This window comes from Macaca thibetana, chromosome 12 (assembly GCF_024542745.1).
Source record: "Macaca thibetana thibetana isolate TM-01 chromosome 12, ASM2454274v1, whole genome shotgun sequence".
Lineage (NCBI taxonomy): Eukaryota > Metazoa > Chordata > Mammalia > Primates > Cercopithecidae > Macaca > Macaca thibetana.
The window spans coordinates 59,339,928-59,362,920 of NC_065589.1; the positions used below are offsets into that span (position 1 = coordinate 59,339,928).

A 22,993-nucleotide genomic window follows, 5' to 3' on the forward strand; every position below is an offset into this window, starting at 1 on the left:
GGTATATACCCAGTAATGAGATTGCTGTGTTGAATGGTATTTCTGTCTTTAGGTCTTTGAGGAAATACTGTCTTTCACAATGGTTGAACTAATTTACACTCCCACCAACGATGTATAAACATTCATTTTTTCTCTAAAAATAATATTTCTATTTACCTTCTTAATTGTTTTTTCTCTACTTCAACTTTCTAGCTAAAATTGAATGCAAAGAATTCAAAGTTCCACCATCTATTCATATACCATATGTTAGTTTGACCAGTAAAAAGATAAACCAAGGCCCTGCTTTAAGAAATGAATGAATTATTCACTAACCTGAACAGGAAATTGGAACTTTTTGATCTTCAGCATGTGTCAGATTATGGCATAGAGAGGTAGTCAGGGTGATCAAACTCTGCAATTACACAGAATTTCATTAAAACCAAGTAAGTCCAAAAAGGCCATATGATGAAAATGTGAATTTAAAGCCAGAGAGTTTGATATTACTTACTCTTCATTTTTACATCTTACTGCTTTATCTATTATGAACAATAATTTATGCAGTCCTCTATTACTTTTAATTATTGTTGCTGATGTTTCTTTTATTCATGGCCAATAGTAGTACAATATTTAGTAAGTATAATTTATAGACTTGCTTCCAGGGCATCTTGAATATTCTGTAGAAAAAAACCTCTACCAATATATTCCCAAACTAAAAATTATGTAAAATTTAATTCCATATCTACTAGTTAAGGATTTTTTTCAGATTAATTCTATAAACTATACAACATTTCATTGTTTTTACATGGCCTGTTGATTTTTATATTCTCTGAATTAGTACGTCACATTTAAAAATATATACTTGCATAGAAGATCTAATTTTTCACCTAATGCAAATTGAGTACATATTAAACAATTTTGTGCGAAAAGGCACCTTACTTGCAAGAAGCTCACAGCCCGATAGGGGAGACAGGCACAAAATCTGAAAAATTGCAATGTACAAAAGTATTGCATATTTTAAAATAACTAAAAGAGTGGAATTGAAGTGTTCCTAAAACAAATGAATGATAAAAGCTTCAGGTGATGGATATCTCAGTTATCCTGTTTTGATCATTACACATTTTATGCCCATAATAAAATTTCTTATGTACCCCATAAATATATACAAATATTATGTACCCATACTATTTAAATTTTTTTAAGACAGAGAAAAATAAGTGATAGGTCAAAAATATAAAAATAAAGCAAGAACACAGAATGAAGCAATGAATTCTGTCCCGGAAGACTGGGAAGATGGTGTTGGAGAGGTGAACGTTGAAGAAATGGAAAGCTTTCATTTCTTCACAACCAAAGCTTCCATTTCTTCATACAGCAATCCCATTACTGGGCATATACCCAAAGTAATATAACTCATTCTATTATAAATACACCTGCGTGTGTGTTTGCATTGCAGTGCTATTCACAATAACAAAGACATGGAATCAACCTAAATACCTATCAGTGATAGACTGGATAAGAAAATGTGGTTTTACAGTGAGCCAAGATCATGCCACTGGACTCCAGCCTAGTGACAGAGCCAAGACTCCATCTCAAAAAGTGGTTTTTTAAAAAAGATAGTGTAATAGTCTGTTTTCACACTGTTGATAAAGACATACCCAAGACTGGGCAATTTGCAAAAGAAAGAGAGGTTTAATGGACTTACAGTTCCACAGGGCTAGGGAGGCCTCATAATCATGGCAGAAGGCAAGGAGGAGCAAGTCACATCTTCCATGGATGGCCACAAGCAAAGAGAAAGAACTTGAGCTGGAACATCCACCTTATAAAATCATCGTATCTCATGAGACTTATTCATTGTCATTAAAACAACATGGAAAAGGCCTGCCCCCATAATTCAATAACCTCCCACTGACTCCCTCCCACAACGTACAGAAATTTAAGATAAGATTTGGGTGGGGACACAGCCAAACCACATCATTCTGCCACTGGCCCCTCCCAAATCTCATGTCTTCACATTTCAAGACCAACCATGCCTTCCCAACAGTCCCCCAAAGTCTTAACTCATTTCAGCATTAACTCAAAAGTCCCTAGTTCAACATCTCATCTGAGACAAGGCAAGTCCCTTCCAGTTATGAGCCTGTAAAATGAAAAGCAAGTTAATTACTTCCTGGATACAATGAGGGTACAGGGGTTGGATAAATGCTATTCCAAATGGGAGAAATTGGCTAAAACAAGTCTATAGGCCCCATGCAAGTCTGAAATCCATCAGGGAAATCAAATCTTAAAGTTCCAAAATTAGTCTTCTTAGGCTTTGTGTCTCACATCCAGGTCATGCTGATGCAAGAGGTGAGTTCCATGGTCTTGGGCAGCTCTACCCTTGTAGCTTTGCAGAGTACAGCCTCCTTCCTGGTTGCTTTCATGGGCTGGCATTGGGTGTCTGCAGTTTTTCTAAGTGCACAATGCAAGTTGTCTAGAAGTCGGTGGTCCTCTTCTCACAGTTCTACTAGGTGGTGCCCCAGTAGGGACTCTGTGCAGGGGCTCCAGTCTCACATTTCCCATCCACACTGCCCTAGCAGTGGTTCTCCACGAGGGCCCTTCCTCTGCAGCAAACTTCTGCCTGGGCATCCAGGGGGTTCCCATACATCCTCTGAAATCTAGGCAGAGGTTCCCAAACCCCAGTTCTTAACTTCTGTGCACTCACAGGCTCAACAGCACATGGAAGCTGCCAAAGCTTGAGGTAGCACCCAATGAAGCCACAGCCTGAGCTCCACATTGACCTGTTTCAGCCATGGCTGGAGGGGCTGGGATGCAGGGCACCAAGTCCCTAGCCTGCACACAGCTCAGAGACCCTGGGCTGGCCCACAAACCACTTTTTCTTCCTAGGCTTCAGGGCCTGTGATGGAGGGGCTGCTGTGAAGGCCTTTGAAATGCCCTGGAGACATTTTCCCCATTGTCTTGGGGATTAACATTCAGCTCCCTGTTACGCAAATTTCTGTTGCTAGCTTGAATTTATCCTCAGAAAATGGGATTTTATTTTCTATCACATTGTTAGGCTGCAATTTTTTTGAACTTTTAGGTTCTGTTTCCCTCTTAAAACTGAATGCCTTTAGCAGCACCTAAGTTGCCTCTTGAATACTTTGCTGCTTAGAAATTTCTTCCACCAGATACCCCAAATCATCTCTCTCAAGTTCAAAGTTCCACAAATCTCTAGGGCAGCGATAAAATGCTGCCAGTCTCTTTGCTTCAATGTAAGAAGAGTCACCTTTGCTCTAGTTCTCAACAAGTTCCTCATTTTCATCTGAGACCACCTCAGCCTGGACTTTATTGTCTATATTTCTATCAGCATTTTGGGCAAATCCATTCAACAAGTCTCTGGGAAGTTCCAAACTTTCCCACATTTTCCTGTCTTCTTCTGAGCCCTCCAAACTTTTCCAACCTTTGCCTGTTACCCAGTTCCAACATTGCTTCTACATTTTCAGGTAACTTTTCAGCAGTGCCCCACTCTACTGGTACCAATTTACTGTATAGCCTGTTTTCATGTGACTGATAAAGACATACCCAAGACTGGGCAATTTACAAAAGAAAGAGGGATTTAATGCACTTACAGTTCCATGTAGCTAGGGAGGCCTCACAATCACGGCAGAAGGCAAAGAGGAGCAAATCATGTCTTACATGATAGGCAGCAGGCAGAAAGAGAGCTTGTGCAGGGAATTCCCTCTTATAAAACCATCAGCTCTCATGAGACTTATACACTATCACAAGAAAAGCACAGGAGAGACCTGACCCCATGATTCAATTACCTCCCACCAGGTCCCTCCCACAACACATGGGAATTCAAGATGAAATTTGGGTGGGGACACAACCAAACCTTATCAGATACTGTAAAACTTAAGATAATTCTAGAAAGGCAGTAGTATGTGCAAACATATAAAGGTAGATAAAATTTTCTACCTGGTCAGGAAGGTAACTTTTACCCTGGTGTCAGAGGATATTACCAGCTCACAGCCTATTTCAGGGATGAAGAGTTGATTCCATGCCCAGTAAGTGACAAAAAATACCTACAAAAACTATAACCATTAGGCCGGGCACAGTGGCTCAAGCCTGTAATCCCAGCACTTTGGGAGGCCAAGGTGGGTGGATCATGAGGTCAGGAGATCGAGACCATCCTGGCTAACACGGTGAAACCCCATCTCCACTAAAAAATACAAAAATATTAGCTGGGCATGGTGGCGGGCGCCTGTAGTCCCAGCTACTCGGGAGGCTGAGGCAGGAGAATGGCATGAACCTGGGAAGCAGAGTTTGCAGTGAGCCGAGATCGCACCACTGCACTCTAGCCTGGGTGATGGAGAGAGACTCTGTCTCAAAAAAAAAAAAAAAAAAAAAAAAAAACCTACAACCACTAGCCTTACTACTGATTGTTTTTTTCATGGAAATTTCTTCTACTTTGTAATCAATTTTTTTAATTTTCCTGTCTACATAGGATTGTGTTTGAGGCTTGACAAAGGTAAGCATGCTAATATATACATCTTAGAGAAATCACATTTCACTATGATAAGCTCAAGTGATTTATTTTTCAAAAATGTTACCAAAGTCATCTGGATGGGGTATGGTAAATGGGACTAGCTTCTGAAGTCTCTTCAGTGCTTTTTCACCCAAGGTGCGCTCAGGATGATTATGATATTCTACCTGGGCAGGTGAAGATCTTGCTAGATTGTAGGAAGCCCCTAATGGTAGCTTAATAAACCTCTTATAACTATGGCATCCTAAAATTCCAAAGTATATATCCTGTAACTGACAAAACTGCCTTTCATAAGCTATATATCTATATCTAACAACTGTGATCTTGGTATCATGTTTTACTTTGTTACCAGGAAATCAAACATGTTCTTTTATTTTTGTTTGGTGATAAGATGATCAACAATAGTTCAGGTATACATTCTACCAGGCTAGAAATTCCTGGAGAAGGACTATACCTTTGCACGTAGTTCAGGTAGAAAAGTCCTGGAGACGTCTCTAGTTAGGTTGGCTGGGGTCAATGTAATGAATAGCCCTTGCTGGCTCTCACTCTTCTGGTCCAGGTGAGAAGAGTAAGGTGAGCCCTATGTAAATCTAATCACATGGAATGGAAATCCTATAGAAAGAAGAATTTGAATAATAGGAAAAAAACCTGTGTGTGTGCACGTGTGTGTGTATTTAAACTGGTGGTGGCAGGCTGGAACCAAAAAAAGGCAAATACCCACAATAGTCATCAATACTGTTTGCTTTTGTAAATATTATTTTATTGTTTCATTGTTGACATATTTTCACTATTGTAAATGCACCGAAGTTGGTTCTCAAAGCAAAAAAAAAAAAAAAAAAAAAAAAAAAAGTAGTGCAATAAAGATACTTCTGTCTTCCCATTGTATATTTTTCCCATTATAAAAATAGAATAATACCTGTCTGTTCTACTAAGATTTTTTTTTTTTAAACATAGCACTAATTGTGTGTAGCAAATAAATTTGTTCCCTTAATCTGGCAGACATTAAGCCACTCCACAACTCTATAAGTAAGATTGACTAATGACCTAATACTTTTTAAATTGTCTCTGAGTTATAGAGACTTTTGCTTCAGGTTTTTTCTTTACCTGTCCACTGATGTCTGCTAATATTAATTAGATCATAACCACTAAATTAATATAGAGTAAAGAAAAATAAAGTGCATAAATAAGATATATAAATGACATTGCCTTTCTACATATTTTATGTTGTTTTAATCTCAGGCAATGATCTAAAATATTCTTCAAAAGAAAGTGGCTGTATAGCAGTAGAAGCTTTTACTCAAATATTGTAAAGGTTTAATGATTTCAGTAAATCATCATTAATCTTGCTAATGAAATTTCTGCACTTTAAGTGGTAATTGACAATTTTTTTAGCTCAATAATGTTTTCATAATTTACCTGTTTTTAACCTGCCCTTCATATTTTTATGCTGCAATGGAATATATTATTTATATAAATCATTTTCTCTTTTTAAAAAGAGTATTAAGGTCATCTGTACTCTCTGGGTGGAATACATGTATCTACTATGCTCAGTTTATTTAAATCTTAGTCTTTTACATTTTAATAATGCTAGTTATTATAGTTTTTCCATTCTAATCCCGAAATATTTGCCGGGGACAATTTTGAATCTGATTTCTATATGTAAATTCATAGCCAATGAATGATTGATTAATTACATTGTTACTATGTTTACTTAATTGACATTTCTCTTAGTTTATGGTGTTTCTCGTTAGAGTTTTCATTTAAGTGGAAACGATCATGTCAATGGATTTTAAGAAAAAAATTTAAGCCACCAAACTAATCTTATTCCTTTCATTATATAGTTAGAGGAAATTATTTAAGGAATAGTTATGGTTATTTTTTCTTTTTGTCAGTATACTTAGCACATACTATAAATGTTGCAAAAATTATAATCAAAATTTGTCTTTTTTTGTTGTTGTTAAATATTATGGGTATTGTTTATAATTAATGCATTAGTCAGAGATTTCTTTTCCTTCAACATGGCCCATAAAAAATTAACCAAATATTTCAACAGAAGCATTTCTAAAATAGCTTGATGGCAGTTAACTACTCATTTATTAAAAATAATTGGATACTAAAAGTTGAACTGCACAGATTTTCCTAACTCTGCTTAGTCCGACTTGTTATTTTTTTCTGCTTCATCAGAACATAATCATTCTGCAAAGTTAGTCAAGTCTGGCAGGCTTTTCATCTTAAGTAAAAAGGTAGAAAAGATAAAAAGAAAAATAAGAGGCATATCATCTTAATGGAAGCTGGTTATTAAGAGAAAATGTTCCTTTTTGGGGCCTCGGCTGCAACATGGTATGAAGGGCTCTCAAATCTCTTATGCCTAGAACTTAACAGAGGGATGTTGCCACTATTTAGAACAGCATGAACAAGGTTTAGGATTTCTTCTGGTTGGTGTCTAACGAAATGAACACTAGGGGCAATGACAAAATGCTATGACCTAGGAAAGTTGATATCCCCTTTCAGCTGGCCTGGAGATGGTTTGCAAGTGAAGATGCAAACTAGATGATTCTTTTGGTAGAAAGGAATCATTGGTTACTCATATATTCATGAAAGTAGATAGAGAACTAAGTGGTTTGTCGGGTTGCTGCATAAGAAAAGGAATTTAGAAAAGAGTTTATTGGACTCCTCTGTGCATGAACGCAGAATAAAGCATCACACATGCACACAAAACCAAGAAACAATAACAAAAATCCGAAAAGTTTGACTTCTTCTGATTAGATAAATAATTAGGTGTAAAGTCTAGCCTCCTTACCTTCCTGCAAGGTTTAAAGATCTTGCATCTCACAATCGTTCATTCACATTTCAAGATATTTGCGTAAGATTGGTTAATCATTTCCACTTAGTTGGCTACAGAAGCTAGTTCTTATTGTATTTGTTCCATTTGATGTTAATTAGTAGATTGGTAAACTCATTTATTTTAAAAAAGATAGTTATGATTTTTAATTTGCTAATCATTTTCTTCCATGTAGTAGATTTTCCTTTGTCCCAAACAAAAATACATATTAATACATCTAATTTTATGATTTTTTATTTCTACTGTCTGCCAAAGAGTTTATCATTTTTAGGCACAAAAGTCATAGTTAACAAATATTATTGTTAATACTCTTATATTAAAATATTGGCAAATACTCTGAAGAATAACAAATGAAGTCGCTTGAGACCTTAAAGGGTTTCTCAAGAGTCTGATGTTTTTAGCTAATCAAATATGTGAACTGGTAAATTAATCTTATTGTACCACTTTTTGAACAGTCCCCAAATTTCTGATATTCAGCCAGTTGGCCAGTTAATTTGTTACTCCAAGTTCACAGTATCTTAGCTGAGTGATCTACTGGAAAATACTTGCTTTATTAGGGCATTTGTTTTAATAGAGACCATTAACTTGAATGTATCGGTACAAAATCAGATTGAAAAGTGCTAATATGGCATTTTAAAATATCTATTTCACAAATACTGGTTGAAGCCATGATCAGATCTCATGTTGCCTTTTGCCATTGTCCCTCACCTGGCCTCCCATCTTACACATTTGTTCCCGTCTAATCCATTTGTGAAATAAATACAGAGCTCTTTAAAAACAGAAAACAGATCATGGCACATCACAATTTGAAAGTCCTTTAAGGGATTCCTATAATGTTTATAATACAGGTCAGACTCCTTACTTCAGTTTTGCATGGTCTGACTGGCCACCGACCAACTCTCAAGTGCTCTCTTCTAGTGCTCACTCTCACACACATGAGGCTACAGCCTCACCAGCCTTTTTTCAGTCCCTCTAGCCTGCTGCTTCTCTCCTATCCTGGGATCTGAACACTTAACATTCTCTGTCATTGTGATTTTCATTAGCGTTCACAGGATTGGGCTCTTCTCATCCTTATTGTTTAATTGTTTACCTTCTATGAGGTACCTTGGGTTACATTGGTGCCTGTCCATCCAATGAATAACAGGTTACTTGCTCCCTTCAGTTATCTTCCATCATGATACTCTGAGATTTTCCATCATGGTACCTGTCACAAATTATAATTAGGATTATAGTTTTTAATATGTTTCATGCCTATTTCCATCACTTTCAGCAGCTTAGGGGTCAGGGACTATGCCAGGTTTTTTTTGTTGTTGTTCACTATGGTGTTACTAAAACATGAACTACAGATATGATTTGAGTACATATTTTATTACATAATAAGTTTTACAAACAAACTTCTTCAAAACTTCTTGAAATCTTCATTATTTTACATATAGGTTTCCTACACATATCTGCTCTTGGAACCACCTTTTGAATGAAAAACTCAAGGGATTAATGTTTCTTTGTTTACTCATAGCTTTTCTAAATGGAGATGATTCCCCAAGTGATCCTCTAGCTATATCCCACATACATTGCAATGTTTATTGACTTAAGTAATCAAGTTTTCTTTTCTTTTCTTTTTTTTTTTTTTTTTTTTTTTTTTTTTTTTGCCTTATTGGTGCTCTGAGAACAACATAGTTGCTATGGGTAAATATAACAGAAGAATAACATGACATTTCTCATTTACAAATTCGCTTTAGTGATCAGAAATACCTGTGTAAAATCATCGGAAAAGCAGGCACTGTTACCTAGAAATATGTAAATTTATTAATACTATGGTGAATTTATAAATATATGAAATCCATTCTCTTATACAGGATGTTAAGTCACAAAACAGACACAAATTGGAGTGTGTCATTATCAACAAAAATACTTGTATTTACTCTCAATATTTTTTATATACTGTTTTTTGCATTTATAGGCGTGTATGTATATGTATTAATACATATGCATGGTGTCATTTCCTCAGCCCCATTTTCTACTTAGTAAAAAAATGATGCCTTGTTAAAGTTTCTATGTGTGAGGAATAGTAGATAGCTTAGAAAACTTTAAAAATGTATTGCGACTTACCTCATATGTGCAGAAAATATGTATATTTTAAAATAAAAATAGTAAAATGAAAAAATATGTATCCACTACTCAGTTTAAGAAATCAGATATTAGCAGTACTATATATATAGATCAATGGTTATCTAATATTTTAGTATCAGAACACTTTGTACTCCAAAAATCATGGACAAGCACAAGGAGCTTTTGTTTAGGTAGGTTGTATCTATTGATGTTTAAAATGTAAGGCATTATAACTGGGGAATTTTTTAAACATTTAATAATTTAGAAATAATAAACTTATACGTTACAGTATATGAAATAACTTTTCCAAAACAAAATGTTTTAGTGACATGGCTTTGTATTTTTATAATCCTCTTTAATATCTGGTAAATATCTGGCAGATTTTTTTATATTGCTTCTACTCAACCTGTTGTAATATGTTATTAATACTATGGTTGAAATATATGAAGAAATCCATACTTACATAGACATAACTGGAAAAGAGTGGAATATTTTGAAATAATCATGGATATTTTCAATACTATATCAAAATTCTACTTACTAGTGGTAGCTTCTTAAAGGTTTGTTTGCAATGTGGGACTTGAAATTTTCACACACCCTTTTGTTAAAACTCACCTGTTTTGCACTTTGAATGAATCTCTTACCCATGTATAATTTGTAAACTTTATGAATTAGTCATTTGGGAAATAGGGGTTCACTGAGTTATATAATGAGACCACAAAAGTAAAATGTACCAATAACATCTTATTACTAAGATACTTTGGATTTAACAGACTTCCTGAAAATGTATCAGGGACCCTAAGGGGGTCCACAGACCACACTTCGAGAACTCCTGTTTTAAATGCCTTCTGTGTGTCTCACGTCAATCATTTGTTGCTTCCTCTTGCCCAGAGGTAAGCATTATGATTTTGTATTAATAACTTTTTTAATCTGTGATTTTTGTCACTGTTATCCTAAAACCTCCCATATTGTTTAGTTTTTCTCATTTCTGAAACACATATACCCATAAGTATTCTTCTGTAGCTACTTTCATGTAATATTAAAATACTGATGATCTTAAAGTTCTTCAGTAGTACCAATTATATCCTATTTTGAATTATTTTAGAATAAATCTTAGTATCTGGTTCTATCTGAATTTTTTCCAAAAAGATGGTCTTTCTTATGTCAATCGTGAAATGGATAAGGCTTCCTTTATGGGATGCCATATGCAGTAAATTTTTTAAAGTGTTTGGTGATTGAAAAAATGTATATTCTTACATTTTGGTATATTCTAAATATATGTCCATTCAATCAAACCTTGTGTTGTATTCTATTCAAATCTCCTTTATTTTTCAGATTTCTGTCTGCTTGGTTGGTGTATCAATTATTGAGAGAAATTTGATAGATTTTCCAACTGTGATGATGGATTTGTCAATTTCTTGTCTTTGGTCATTTTTCACTTTATATACTTTGTATACTTATATTAAAGCATACAAATTTTGAATTATAACAATCTAATGATGTCTTTATCTTTTATATTTTGTTTGTCTTTAGTCTATTTTGTCAATTATCAACATAGTCATTCTAATTCACTTTTTATTAGAATTTTTTTGGTGTATGTATATTTTCTTTCGGTGACTTTAATGCTCTTAATATACTTCTGTTTTAGGAGTTTCTGTTATAATTAACATATCCTTGCATGTTTTTCCCTTTGTTTCTCTAAGCAATAAAAATCTTTATTTTGTGGACCTTTTAGTCTTTTTGCATTCATTTATTTATATTTATATTCAGGGCCTTATTATGGGCTTTCTATTTGTCCTTTTCATAAAAGGAGGGAGCGCTTCCCCTCCTTTTATGGTATAATTTGGACTGACTGAGGATTTCTGCTTTTTCTTTTCTCACTCTACCTCTCTATGAGTTAGAAATTTTTGTGTCTTTGTCTATAGTTCAGATGGTACTAGCTGTTAATATGCATACTTAAAAATCTAAAGTTAATCAATAGCTTTACTTTCTTCTCAAATAAGAAAAGCAACATAACAATGTCAATCTATTTTAATCTCATAATTTATAAATTATTTTTTATAGTCAACACTTATTCAAATGTACCTATACATTTGCCACTTTCACTGCTTACCATTAATTCTATCTTCAAACCTCCATCTGGCATCATTATCCTCTACCTGAAATATATTACCTTAGAATGTTATTTCTACTAGCAATGGCATTAAAATTTTTATTTATTTTTTGGTCATAAATATTTAAATTTTGTCTTTGTTTCTGAAAGGTAGTTTGTTAGGTGTGAAATTTTAGCATGGTAGAATAATACTTTTCAGCCCACTTATATTATTCCACTGCCTTCTGCTTTGTATTTTATATTGTGAACTCCTAGGTCTGTCTAATTGCCACTCACTTGACTTGTCTCTGGCACCTTTTAATAATGTTTCTTGTTTTTCATTTTCATAGTTTCACTATGATCTTTATGGGTGTAGATTTGTTTTTACTTACCCTGTTGGGAATTCATTAGGCCTCCTAGATCAAAAGAGTGTTATCTTTCAATAATTCTGGATAATTCTACATATTATTCCTGCTATACTGCTTCTTCCCTTTTTCTCTATCATATGTTTAATTCCTCTTAATCTCCCTTTCACACCTTCCTTTCTTCATATACTGCATTTTCTACAATTTATCTTCCAAATCACTATCTGCTTTTTATCTCTCCATCGACAGTTTAATTTTGAATATTTTATTTCTTAATATTCATACCTTGTATTTTGTTATTTTATGAATCTGGTTGGACATTTTTAATATTTTTATGACTTAAGGGTCTATTTTCAAAAATAAGAGTTATTTTATGCTCTCTGATAATTCTAACATATAAAATCTTTGCAACTCAGAGTCTTTTTTTTTTTTTTTGGTTGTTTCTGCCAGCTTTCATTTACAGTATCTTGTTTCTGTGTGTTTTATTTCTGACACTGAATTTTCTACCTATGAGCATCATTTAAATTAAACTGCATTCCGCTAAAGGAGATTTTTGTTTGTTGGTAGCACTGGGGGTGCTACCAATCCATAGCCACTTTAAGTTCTCCCTTTGAAGGTTGCTGTCTTTTTCTTTCCCCAGTCCAAACAAGTGCTGTCTATTCAGATTCAAAATTTGTATGTGGACCAGTTTGCAGTTATAAATTCTTAGGAGAAGAATTTTATCCGCTCAGTACAAAGTCAGGATTGGAAAATTTCCTCATTGTCTAAATTTTATGAGTGGGTTTTATATTTTAGTTGTCATTCACTCTTGCTCTATATGTAGCCTTTTAGGTTTCAAGCTTTATGTTGGAGGTCCCCTCAAAGATGTTCTACTTGGACAGGCCAAAGGTTTAACATATACCCTGAGTCTCTGGATCTTGGCAGAAAACATGAAGGACAATATTAGCATTGACATCTGATGACTTTTCAGAGTACCTTTATGAATTTCGGTTTTGGACTCTTCAGTTTCCCTATTTTCATGCAAAATAAGCAATACATTTAAAATGTATTTTATCCAACTTTTTTTTTTTAATAAATTTATTTATTATTATTATACTTTAAGTTGTAGGGTACATGTGCATAACGTGCAGGTTTGTTACATATGTATACTTGTGCCTTGTTGGTGTGCTGCACCCATCAACTCGTCATTTACATCAGGTATAACTCCCAATGCAATCCCTCCCCCCTCCCCCCGCCATGATAGGCCCCGGTGTGTGATGTTCCCCTTCCTGAGTCCAAGTGATCTCATTGTTCAGTTCCCACCTATGAGTGAGAACATGCGGTGTTTGGTTTTCTGTTCTTGTGATAGTTTGCTAAGAATGATGGTTTCCAGCTGCATCCATGTCCCTACAAAGGACACAAACTCATCCTTTTTGATGGCTGCATAGTATTCCATGGTGTATATGTGCCACATTTTCTTAATCCAATCTGTCACTGATGGACATTTGGGTTGATTCCAAGTCTTTGCTATTGTGAATAGTGCCGCAATAAACATACGTGTGCATATGTCTTTATAGCAGCATAATTTATAATCCTTTGGGTAGTACCATTCAGGACATAGGCATGGGCAAAGACTTCATGTCTAAAACACCAAAAGCAACGGCAGCAAAAGCCAAAATGGACAAATGGGATCTCATTAAACTAAAGAGCTTCTGCACAGCAAAAGAAACTACCATCAGAGTGAACAGGCAACCTACAGAATGGGAGAAAATTTTTGCAATCTACTCATCTGACAAAGGGCTAATATCCAGAACCTACAAAGAACTCAAACAAATTTACAAGAAAAAAACAAACAACCCCATCCAAAAGTGGGCAAAGGATATGAACAGACATTTCTCAAAAGAAGACATTCATACAGCCAACAGACACATGAAAAAATGCTCATCATCACTGGCCATCAGAGAAATGCAAATCAAAACCACAATGAGATACCATCTCACACCAGTTAGAATGGCGATCATTAAAAAGTCAGGCAACAACAGGTGCTGGAGAGGATGTGGAGAAATAGGAACACCTTTACACTGTTGGTGGGATTGTAAACTAGTTCAACCATTATGGAAAACAGTATGGCGATTCCTCAAGGATCTAGAACTAGATGTACCATATGACCCAGCCATCCCATTACTGGGTATATTTTTGTTGTTTTTATTTGGAGAATCTTTCAAGCTAAGCAATTTACTATACTGCTAGGAAAAAAAAGCGACTTTTGAAAAATGTTTTTACATTTTTTGAAACAAAAATTGTTTTCCAAAAATGTAGTCTGTCTTGAAAGAAAGAGGAATAAAAGAACATGAACTTTTAGAGAAGTGAGGCTAATTAGTGTTTGAGTATTATTAATCATGCATTTGTATAAGGAATCTTAATTTTGTGTTTGGAATTTAAAAGGAGGACGCAATTAGAAAAAGCATTTATGATAGAGTTAAGCTCTTGCAGTGGGAATACTGTGTCAGTGCAATATAATACAAATTTTTTTAAAATTAAGAGCTAGGCCTTCATTTGAATGTGTTCCCAAAAATTTCATGTGTTGGGAACTTAATTGCCATTGTAACAGCATTAAGAGGTAGGGCCTTTTAGAGGTGATTAGGCCATGAGGGCTTCACCCTCAGGAAGGCATTAATGCATTATCGTCAGAGTGGGTTAGTTATGGGAGTGAATTCCTGATAAAAAGAATGAGTTCAGCCTGATTTCCTCTCTGTTTGTGTACTCACTTCTGTCTTCTGCTATGGGATGACTGCCATCAGATGCCAGCACCCTGCTCTTGGACTTCTCAGCCTCCAGAAATATGAGTCAAAAAGCTTCAATTCTTTATAACTACCCCATATGTGGCATCCTGTTACAGCAGAAGAAAACGGAGTAAAATAGGTTATAGTTCTTCGCACTAGCACTAGCTAGAATAAAATAGAAGTGAATCGTATTCCCATTTTGGTAGCTTTTTTGTTGTGTCAACTTGGCTAGGCTACAGTCTCTTCAATTATTCAATCAAACACTAATCTAGTTGTTGCTATGAAGAGATTTTGCAGATGTAATTAAAGCCCCAATCAGGTATCATTCAGTAAAGAAGAAGAGTGGACCTGACTGAATCAGTTGGAAGCCCTTAAAAGCAGTGCTGAGGGGAGAAAGAGGGAAAATAAGAGATGAAATTCCACCTGTGGATGACAGTGTCAGCCTGTGCCTACTGTCAGTGGGTTCATGCCTACTGTGATCTTTTCTTTTTGACTGCCTATCCTACAAATTTCAGGCTTACCTAGCCAGCCCTACAAGGTGTAAGCCAATGCTGTGTAAGAAATAGCACACTCCTCCTAACTGCCAACCAATATATATTAAACTGCTGGTTTGGCTTCTCTGATTAAACACTGACTGATACACCCATCTAGAGTAATTTTTCCAAAACATTTTGTAACCATGTTTCTAACAATTTCATTTTAAAGAAATATTCTCCAACTTCTAATGATCTGGCAACTTCTGTTTGCCAAGAACTAGAGAGTTATAAGCAGCTGATAATATTAGCAGACTATTTGTGATAAGATTAAGCTTAGTGTCTCCACACAAATCTCATCTTGAATTGCAATCCCCATAATCTCCATAATCCCCATTTGTGAAGGGAGAGACCAGGTAGGGGCAACTGAATTAAGGGGGTAGTTTTCCCCATGTGTTCTAATGGTAGTGAATGAGTTCTTATGAGATCTGATGATTTTGTAAGAGGCCCTATCCCTTCGCTCAGCACTCCTCCTTCCTGCCGCCTTGTGAAGAAGGTGCTTTGTGTGCCTTTCGCCTTCTGCCATGATGGTGTGTTCCTGGGACCTCCCAGCCATGCTAAACTGTGAGTCAATTAAACCTCTTTCCTTTATAAATTATCCAGTCTCGGGCAGTTCTTTATAGTAGTATGAAAACAGACTAATATAATTTGAGAAAAGACCTTGCCTCCCATTAAAAAGAAAAAAAAATAGAAAAAGTATGTAGAAACTGATATATAGATTCCTAGAACAGAAGAATATTCACTTGTGCTTTTACTTCCTGTCAGTGTTTGTCATAATAGGGATAACTAAAATTTACTGAATTCTTTCCAGAAGCACTATCATCACCAAGTGCCAGAGCACTATACTTTCCTTGTTCTCCTAACTCATGGGAGGCTCTTTCAAAATCTCCTTTTCTGCTATATTCTCTCTTCTTGGATCTTTTAATGTTGAAGCAGTGAAAATTTTAATAGTTTGTCCTCTTGTTACTTTTTATCTACTACTGTAGTGATCTCATCCAGGTTCGTGATTTAAATAGTGTCTCTATACTGGTGACTCCAAATTTAAATCTCATCAAGGAGTCTTTAGACTTATGTTTACAACTGCCTAATCAGCATCTCCTCTTGGCTATCTAATGGGCACCACAACAGTTCCAATATACACTCCCCATCTCCATTTTCCACACCCCAAAACCTGCTCATTCTGCAGTCTTTATTACCTCAGTTATTGATAACATTTTTCCTTCCAGGTAGCCAAGTCAAAAAGCTTCAGTCAACCTGACTCTCCTCTCTCACTCACATCCCACCTCCATCCAACACCCCAGACAATTCTCTTGTCTCTATCTTTAGAATAATCTGGACTCTGAAGGCAGTGTTCACCGCCCTTGCTGCTTCCATTCAGATCCAAACTGACAATTATCTTTCTCCTGGGTTATGTCAATAGTTTCTCATCTGGCCTCCCTGCTTCCACCTTTGCTTCCTCGTATTAGTCTACTGTCTATCCTGTGGCCAGAGTAATCCTTTTAAATGGTTAGATCATGCCAGGTGAAGTGGCTCCTGCCTGCAATCCCAGGTACGTGGGAGACTGAGGCAGGAGGATCGCTTGAACCCAGGATTTCAAGGCTGCAGTGAACTATGACTACACTCCAGGCTGGGTGACAGCAAGACATCTTTCCTTCACTTCTCCAAAAAGTCAGATCATGTCATCTTATACTCAGAATCTTGAACTGGCTTCTCATCTTACTCAGAGTAAGGGCCAAATCCTTCCAGTGGCATCCAAGGCTCTTATACGACATGCATCCCCCACCATACTCCATTTTCTTTGGAGAAAGAACTTTAGAAGACTTTTCTTTTACCTAAACTACATTATTTCTTTTCAGGGAAACTTTAAAATTAAGAATAAATCTTTGGTTACTGATAAATAACATTTTAGGTACATTAATAAATTGGGGTTGAATTGCCATTACATGATATTTAGACACTGGCTTAAAATTCTGCACCTAGAATTCAGAATGTTTCACTGGTATGAAGATAGCAACATGAAAACTTAAAAAAAGATCCTCTTCAGTTTAATGACCTGGCTGCCTCTAATAATTTACTGAAATGAGTTGGCTAGTAAGCAATACTTGAGAAAATAGAGACAATAACTATAGAGAAAACTGTTTTCTGAAATAACGATAATAGAAAGAAGAGAGTAAAAGCGAAAACTGGATGAAGATGTGAGAATCAAGGAAATGCTTTCATTTTTTAAGATGTAAAGAAATTTAACCATGTTTAAATATCATTAGGAATGGTACAAATGAGATATGAGTTGAATGTACATAAGAAAGAAGGGTTATTTGATGCTGTAAAACTCTTTGTTTGTCAGGATGATGTAGGATTCTGGGCAATAGTGAAATAATTGTCCTTTATTCGTGTGTGTTGGGGTAGGACGCTCTCCATAAAGGAAAAAGAGAAGCTAGAGAGGATGCACACAGATGTTAGGTGGAGTTGGAGGTTTAAGGGCACCTGGGACTTAATGTCTCAATGCCCATAATGACAAGCATAGATTTTGAATTTAATTTTCTAGTTTTGTGTGTGTTCATCAGCACATACTGTCACTGAGTCTCTATATCAGAATTTACCTATTTAAAAGAAATATTTCAAGTAATTAATTCAAATATATTGGTATTTTTCTAGGTACTGGTTGCATAATTTTAATCTCAAAGGGGAGTAGGTAGTTCAAGGTTAAAAAGCCATCACTGAGAAAGAGATTATGTCTTCCTTTCTCTGGTATTCTTCTCCTATAGCCTATTTTTACATTCAACATGGCATAAAAATTATAAATATTGAGTAATTGGGTCATGAGAGTAAAGTGTGCCCTCATTTTCTTCACTCTTTTTTATTTCCCTTCCTAGCTTTTGTGTTGAGTTCTAAAGACTGTGATCTTCTGGGTTTAAGATGATATATAATTGATTATTATTGCTTGGGAGATAGTTACTAGAAAAGGGAGGAGGTAGAATTTATGAATGGCTGATAATGTTCTATTTCTACACTTGAGTGCTAATTACACAGGTGTGTTTACTTTGTGGAAAGTTATTGAATGGTATGCCATGATATTTTGTGTACTTTTATATGCATATAGAAATACAGACATATAAGAACTAATAGTCTATAATGTACATCCTATATGTAAGTATATAGTGAAAATATAAATATCTTCATAAATATAATCAGTGTCATACTATAAGTATTTATAGGATGGCATCAGATTACTCTATTGAAACTGCTATTTTAAATGTCTCCAATCATTTAATCATCAACTACAATGGCTTCTTTTGAGTAAATATTGTCCATAAGCTTTCTGACCACCAAATGCTATATTTCTTTGGATCCTAGACTATAGTCTTCTGTGTCTATATATAGCCCAATATATCTTTTCTTTTGTTTCTATCCTGGAAGAACCCATCCTTTCCTGAAGGTTTAACTGTCATTGCTGCTTGGATGACTCCTAGCATTGTCTTTGTCATCTTGCTCTCTTTACCATGCCTCAGATCAAAATTCAAAGCTGCCAACCAACCATATCTACAGTAATGAAAATGCATCTCATTCTTTCTCCTTGTACATTTGGGTAAATTATCAATTGATCAGTTTTTGTTATGTGAAGCTTGTGCCTTTCTTTGGTAAAAGTGATATATTTTAGTAAGCACTTAGGAAATGTTAGTTTTTCATGAAAATTTTGCCATCATCAAACTTTGTTCCATTGCTTAATAGCCAATTTCAGAGGACCAAATGTCTTAATAGACAATTTCAGGGACCAAATGTTAGTGGTAGGAAGTGATTGTAAGTATATGTCATTATCAAGTTTTTATACTTTTAAAGTGTAAAAATGTTAGAATTTTTGGACTTTTATTATAGAGGTCCATCACATTTGTTTTACATATTAAGAATTATAGGTATTTGAGTATAGTTTTTCCTTTTCTCTTTATTACTTTTAATAAATGGTATCCTGTTCAGGGATTTCCTATTTTTCATGCCCTGAGTATCATCTTGATTTCTTAGAAAATTATAAGCTGATTAATAAATGCTAAAATTATCTCTCATACTTACCTTAGTTTTGAAGGTGAGAAAGTCAGCATTGCTGAAAATCTGAGATGATTTTTGATGATTTTATGAAAAAAAATGAGTCTGCAGCATCCTCTTGCCTATTACAGTTCCGTGTGCATTTGAAACAAAATGAAAATATATTTCATAAAGAGAACACGAAGACAAGAAAACACTTTATTTTTGTTTTAGGGGATGTTAAAGAGAACAACATTGTAGGTATTTTCAAGGTCTCTATGATCATTTTAAAAATAATACAAAACATAAATACAGAAAACAATTATGTCTTGTTAAGATTATAGGAAAAAATATTAAGGTTTATCTTGTGTTTGGTTATTATAACATGGTTACCATCACTACCTAGGCTTTGGTATTAAATACTACAGTTTTATATTACATACTACCCAGAAATATAAATTAAGCAATTTCTTTTTGGAAAAATACAAACTAGATCAAGGTTATTATTGATACATAGTATTTGAATGAGACATCTAATATTATACTTAAGGTACCATATTATGTGCTGTAGATTAAATACACCTTGAGGAAGAAATAAAGCTTTAGACAGAAAGGAAAAGAATAACAGTAGTAATGGCTTGAAAAAAAAGACTCGTAGCTTTTATAGACAGCAGGTTAGGTTAAACCTGAAAGTAGCTAAATATATTCTCAATATGAGGCTGGGACTTGGGACTAGAAATGGTAGACAATGTCCAGTGTAGGTATGAGAAGTCTAATATGCTGACTGAAGAATAGTTCCTGAAGAGTGTGGTCTCACTGCAGGTATTAGTTTAGTATTGGGGAGATATAGGAATGCTAAGAGATAGCTGGGCAGGTAGGCAGATGAGAAAAGCACATTACAGGAGTATTCAGTATTAAGTGACATAGACATATGGGTGTCACTTGTCTATAGATTGCTCTTTCCAATACTGAACTTAAATTCAAGAATCGTACTGACTTAGGAAAGTTTACACAATAACGAAGCAGAGTCCTGGTATGGAAAGACATAGAATAATGGGAAGGTATTTACTAAGACAGGGCCTCCTTGGCAATTAGCTGGGAACTGAATTATTGAAGCTAGAGTGTAATCCTATAATGTGAGGTCAAAATAAAACTGAAAACTTCAGTTGATTTTATAATGAATTGTCTCCTAAAATAAATTTTATCTTGTAATGACATATACTAAATCTAAAGCCTGAGGCAGGGGTGAGTATGGATCAGGTATCTCTAGCTGTAGACAGAAGAAAGGTATAATAGGGTCAGGATACCTGAAAAGGTTCTTATACACCTTTTTACTAGACCTTTTATATTTAAACATCACATGACGGTAGAGAAAGCGAAACCAACGTAAGAGAATAAACCCAACCTCATTATCTACATACTTTGAAAGAGATATAAAAACATTACAGATTTTAATTTGCCCCTGATTAAGCAAAACATTTTAATACAACTATTCATTTCCTTTAAAAATGATCAGCTGTTTGCTAGGTAATTTTTGGTGTATTAGACGAAATTCCCATTTGCAATATAGCTGTAGGAACAAAAATGATACAGGGAATAATAATGAAATAAAATCAATAACATAGTAATTCTTGTGTCATTTATCTGTGTATAGGCCACTGGCTCTTGGTTTTAGTATTTAAATGATTATGTCATTAGGTAGTATGTATACACAGTCATACACATGCACATATATTCATGGAGACATAGCTTCTTATAAACAACAGGTTTTTTCTTAAGAGTTGGAGCTCAATTTATTCCACTTGGGTAGCATTTAAGAATTCTAAGAAATCAGTTCATTAGTTTTATGCTATTTAACTACTTTCTTTTAAAATGATAAATATAAAATAAGCCTAGGAAATAAGCACAGAAAATGATCTCAAATGTGACAAAAGCAATAGATCTTAAAGGTCAAAAGACTTCAAAAGTATAATTCTCAAGAGACAATGACAAGGACAAGTGGATAACAAAAATCATAAAGTTATCCCTCATTACATTCAGCACCCTAAAATGACATAGAAAGCCTCATTTCAAGAGCACAAAAGGCAGTGTTTGGAAAGAAGAAAAAAATACATTATATCAGAAGCCTTGCCTTTCCTTAATCAGTGGTAAGTATACGATGTTTACATACAATATCAATATATTGTATTTGTATTCTGGTGCAAGTGCATTGTATTCATGATATTACAGAAAACATTAGAAACAGAAAACCTTAGAAAAGGTTTTCTGTAATATCATCTCCTGAGTAAGCCTCTAGAGCATAAATGAAGAGAAGCAACTGTATTAGTGCTATCACCCTGAAAGGTGAATGGGCTGCCATTTCCAATATTGTTGCCACTAAGTTATGTAGCTGAGTGCCAAGATCCATGGGCATTGTCATTCACTGATAGGATTATATACTGCCATGAAAAGACTCATAATGATGGCACAAGGTAATCTCTTCAAGATTAGGTTTCTGTCAAGACCATAATTCTTATTAAATTAGCCTGAGAAATTATAGTCCACCAAGTTCTAGATAAAGTAATAATTATGGTCAGTAAAGTATATAGAAAAGTTACAGCATTATTGCTGAATATACACACACACAAAAAAACTTGTTTAATTAGGTAACAGTAGAAGAAGTCATGCTTGGAATTTTAATGAGAACCATTATTAGAAACTTTTGGCCTTTGGCCAAACCAGGTAAAGTCAAACCTGAAGAATGACTTTTAGAGATGAATGAAGAAGAATTTAGTCACAAGGTATACTGTAGAAACTGAAAGTAGAAACATGGCTCTTGTATTTCCAAATGAGGTAGGCTATATTATCTATTCATTTTCCCTTCTCCTTTTATTTTGGATTAATGGCATCCATGGCCTCTCCATCAACTCAATAAGTGCACAAAAAGCTAGGAGTTATTTCTGGAGCCAGATTTCTTGATTGTTTCCCTAGATGGTATAGCAGTGAAGTTACACTATAGGATAATCAATACTAACCCCCCTATATCAATGTCTTAATCTATCAGTTTTTTTCTTAAGTCTGTTATGTGTTTGAGTGATCCTCCAAGCAAGCTGTTCTCCATACTCAGTGATCTATGCTACTTAACCTTTTGGCTCTGCCATCTTATACAAAGCCAAGTGATTACTACCACTTAAAAGTGGCACATGCCTTATCTGCTTATATTTCTTGTTGAATGCCCATGTTCATACCGAATATATGAGAAGAGAGGAAGAACAACTTTTTTGTGTACTTGGAGGTAAAGAGGAAAACTGAGTATTAGGGAATAGCTTTAATGTTCACAATAGGCATATATTGGATAGTGTTAGCAATTTCCTTATTAAGGAGATGGCTGTTGTTCACACTGCTCATTTAATTTACCTTCCTTGAAAAACACAATTCTAAGATTTTCCATTCATTCCCACAAATTTCTATTTAAGAGAGATGGAAACTCTGACTTCCCATAGAATATATAATGCAAACAACTTTTTTTCTAGATATTTTCAAAATCTAGAATTAGAAAAAGTTCAAAGTAAAATTACAGAAAGTCACCAAAAATATTGCTTGCTATTTTGGAAATAGAAAGGAAATAGAGGATTATTATGATTTAAAGAACCAATTAATACATACACCATTGCTCTTTAGATACTATATTAATATTATATACAAGACTGTGCCACAGTAACAAGCCAACAACTCTCAGCAGCTTAACAGAATAACATTTTATTTCTAAGATATACAGCTGGGAAAAACCTAAATGTATATT

General features: G+C 34.8%; 1 long non-coding RNA gene across 1 annotated transcript; it reads right to left on the reverse strand.

Annotated features, from left to right (window-relative positions):
* Positions 1-267: 267 nt before the first annotated feature.
* LOC126932928 (uncharacterized) lies at positions 268-8,614 on the reverse strand. The gene is made up of 3 exons (XR_007718374.1): positions 8,425-8,614; positions 1,679-1,740; positions 268-391 (listed from the first exon to the last, which is right to left on the reverse strand). It is a non-coding gene; the product is annotated as an uncharacterized LOC126932928 (long non-coding RNA).
* Positions 8,615-22,993: the final 14,379 nt, after the last annotated feature.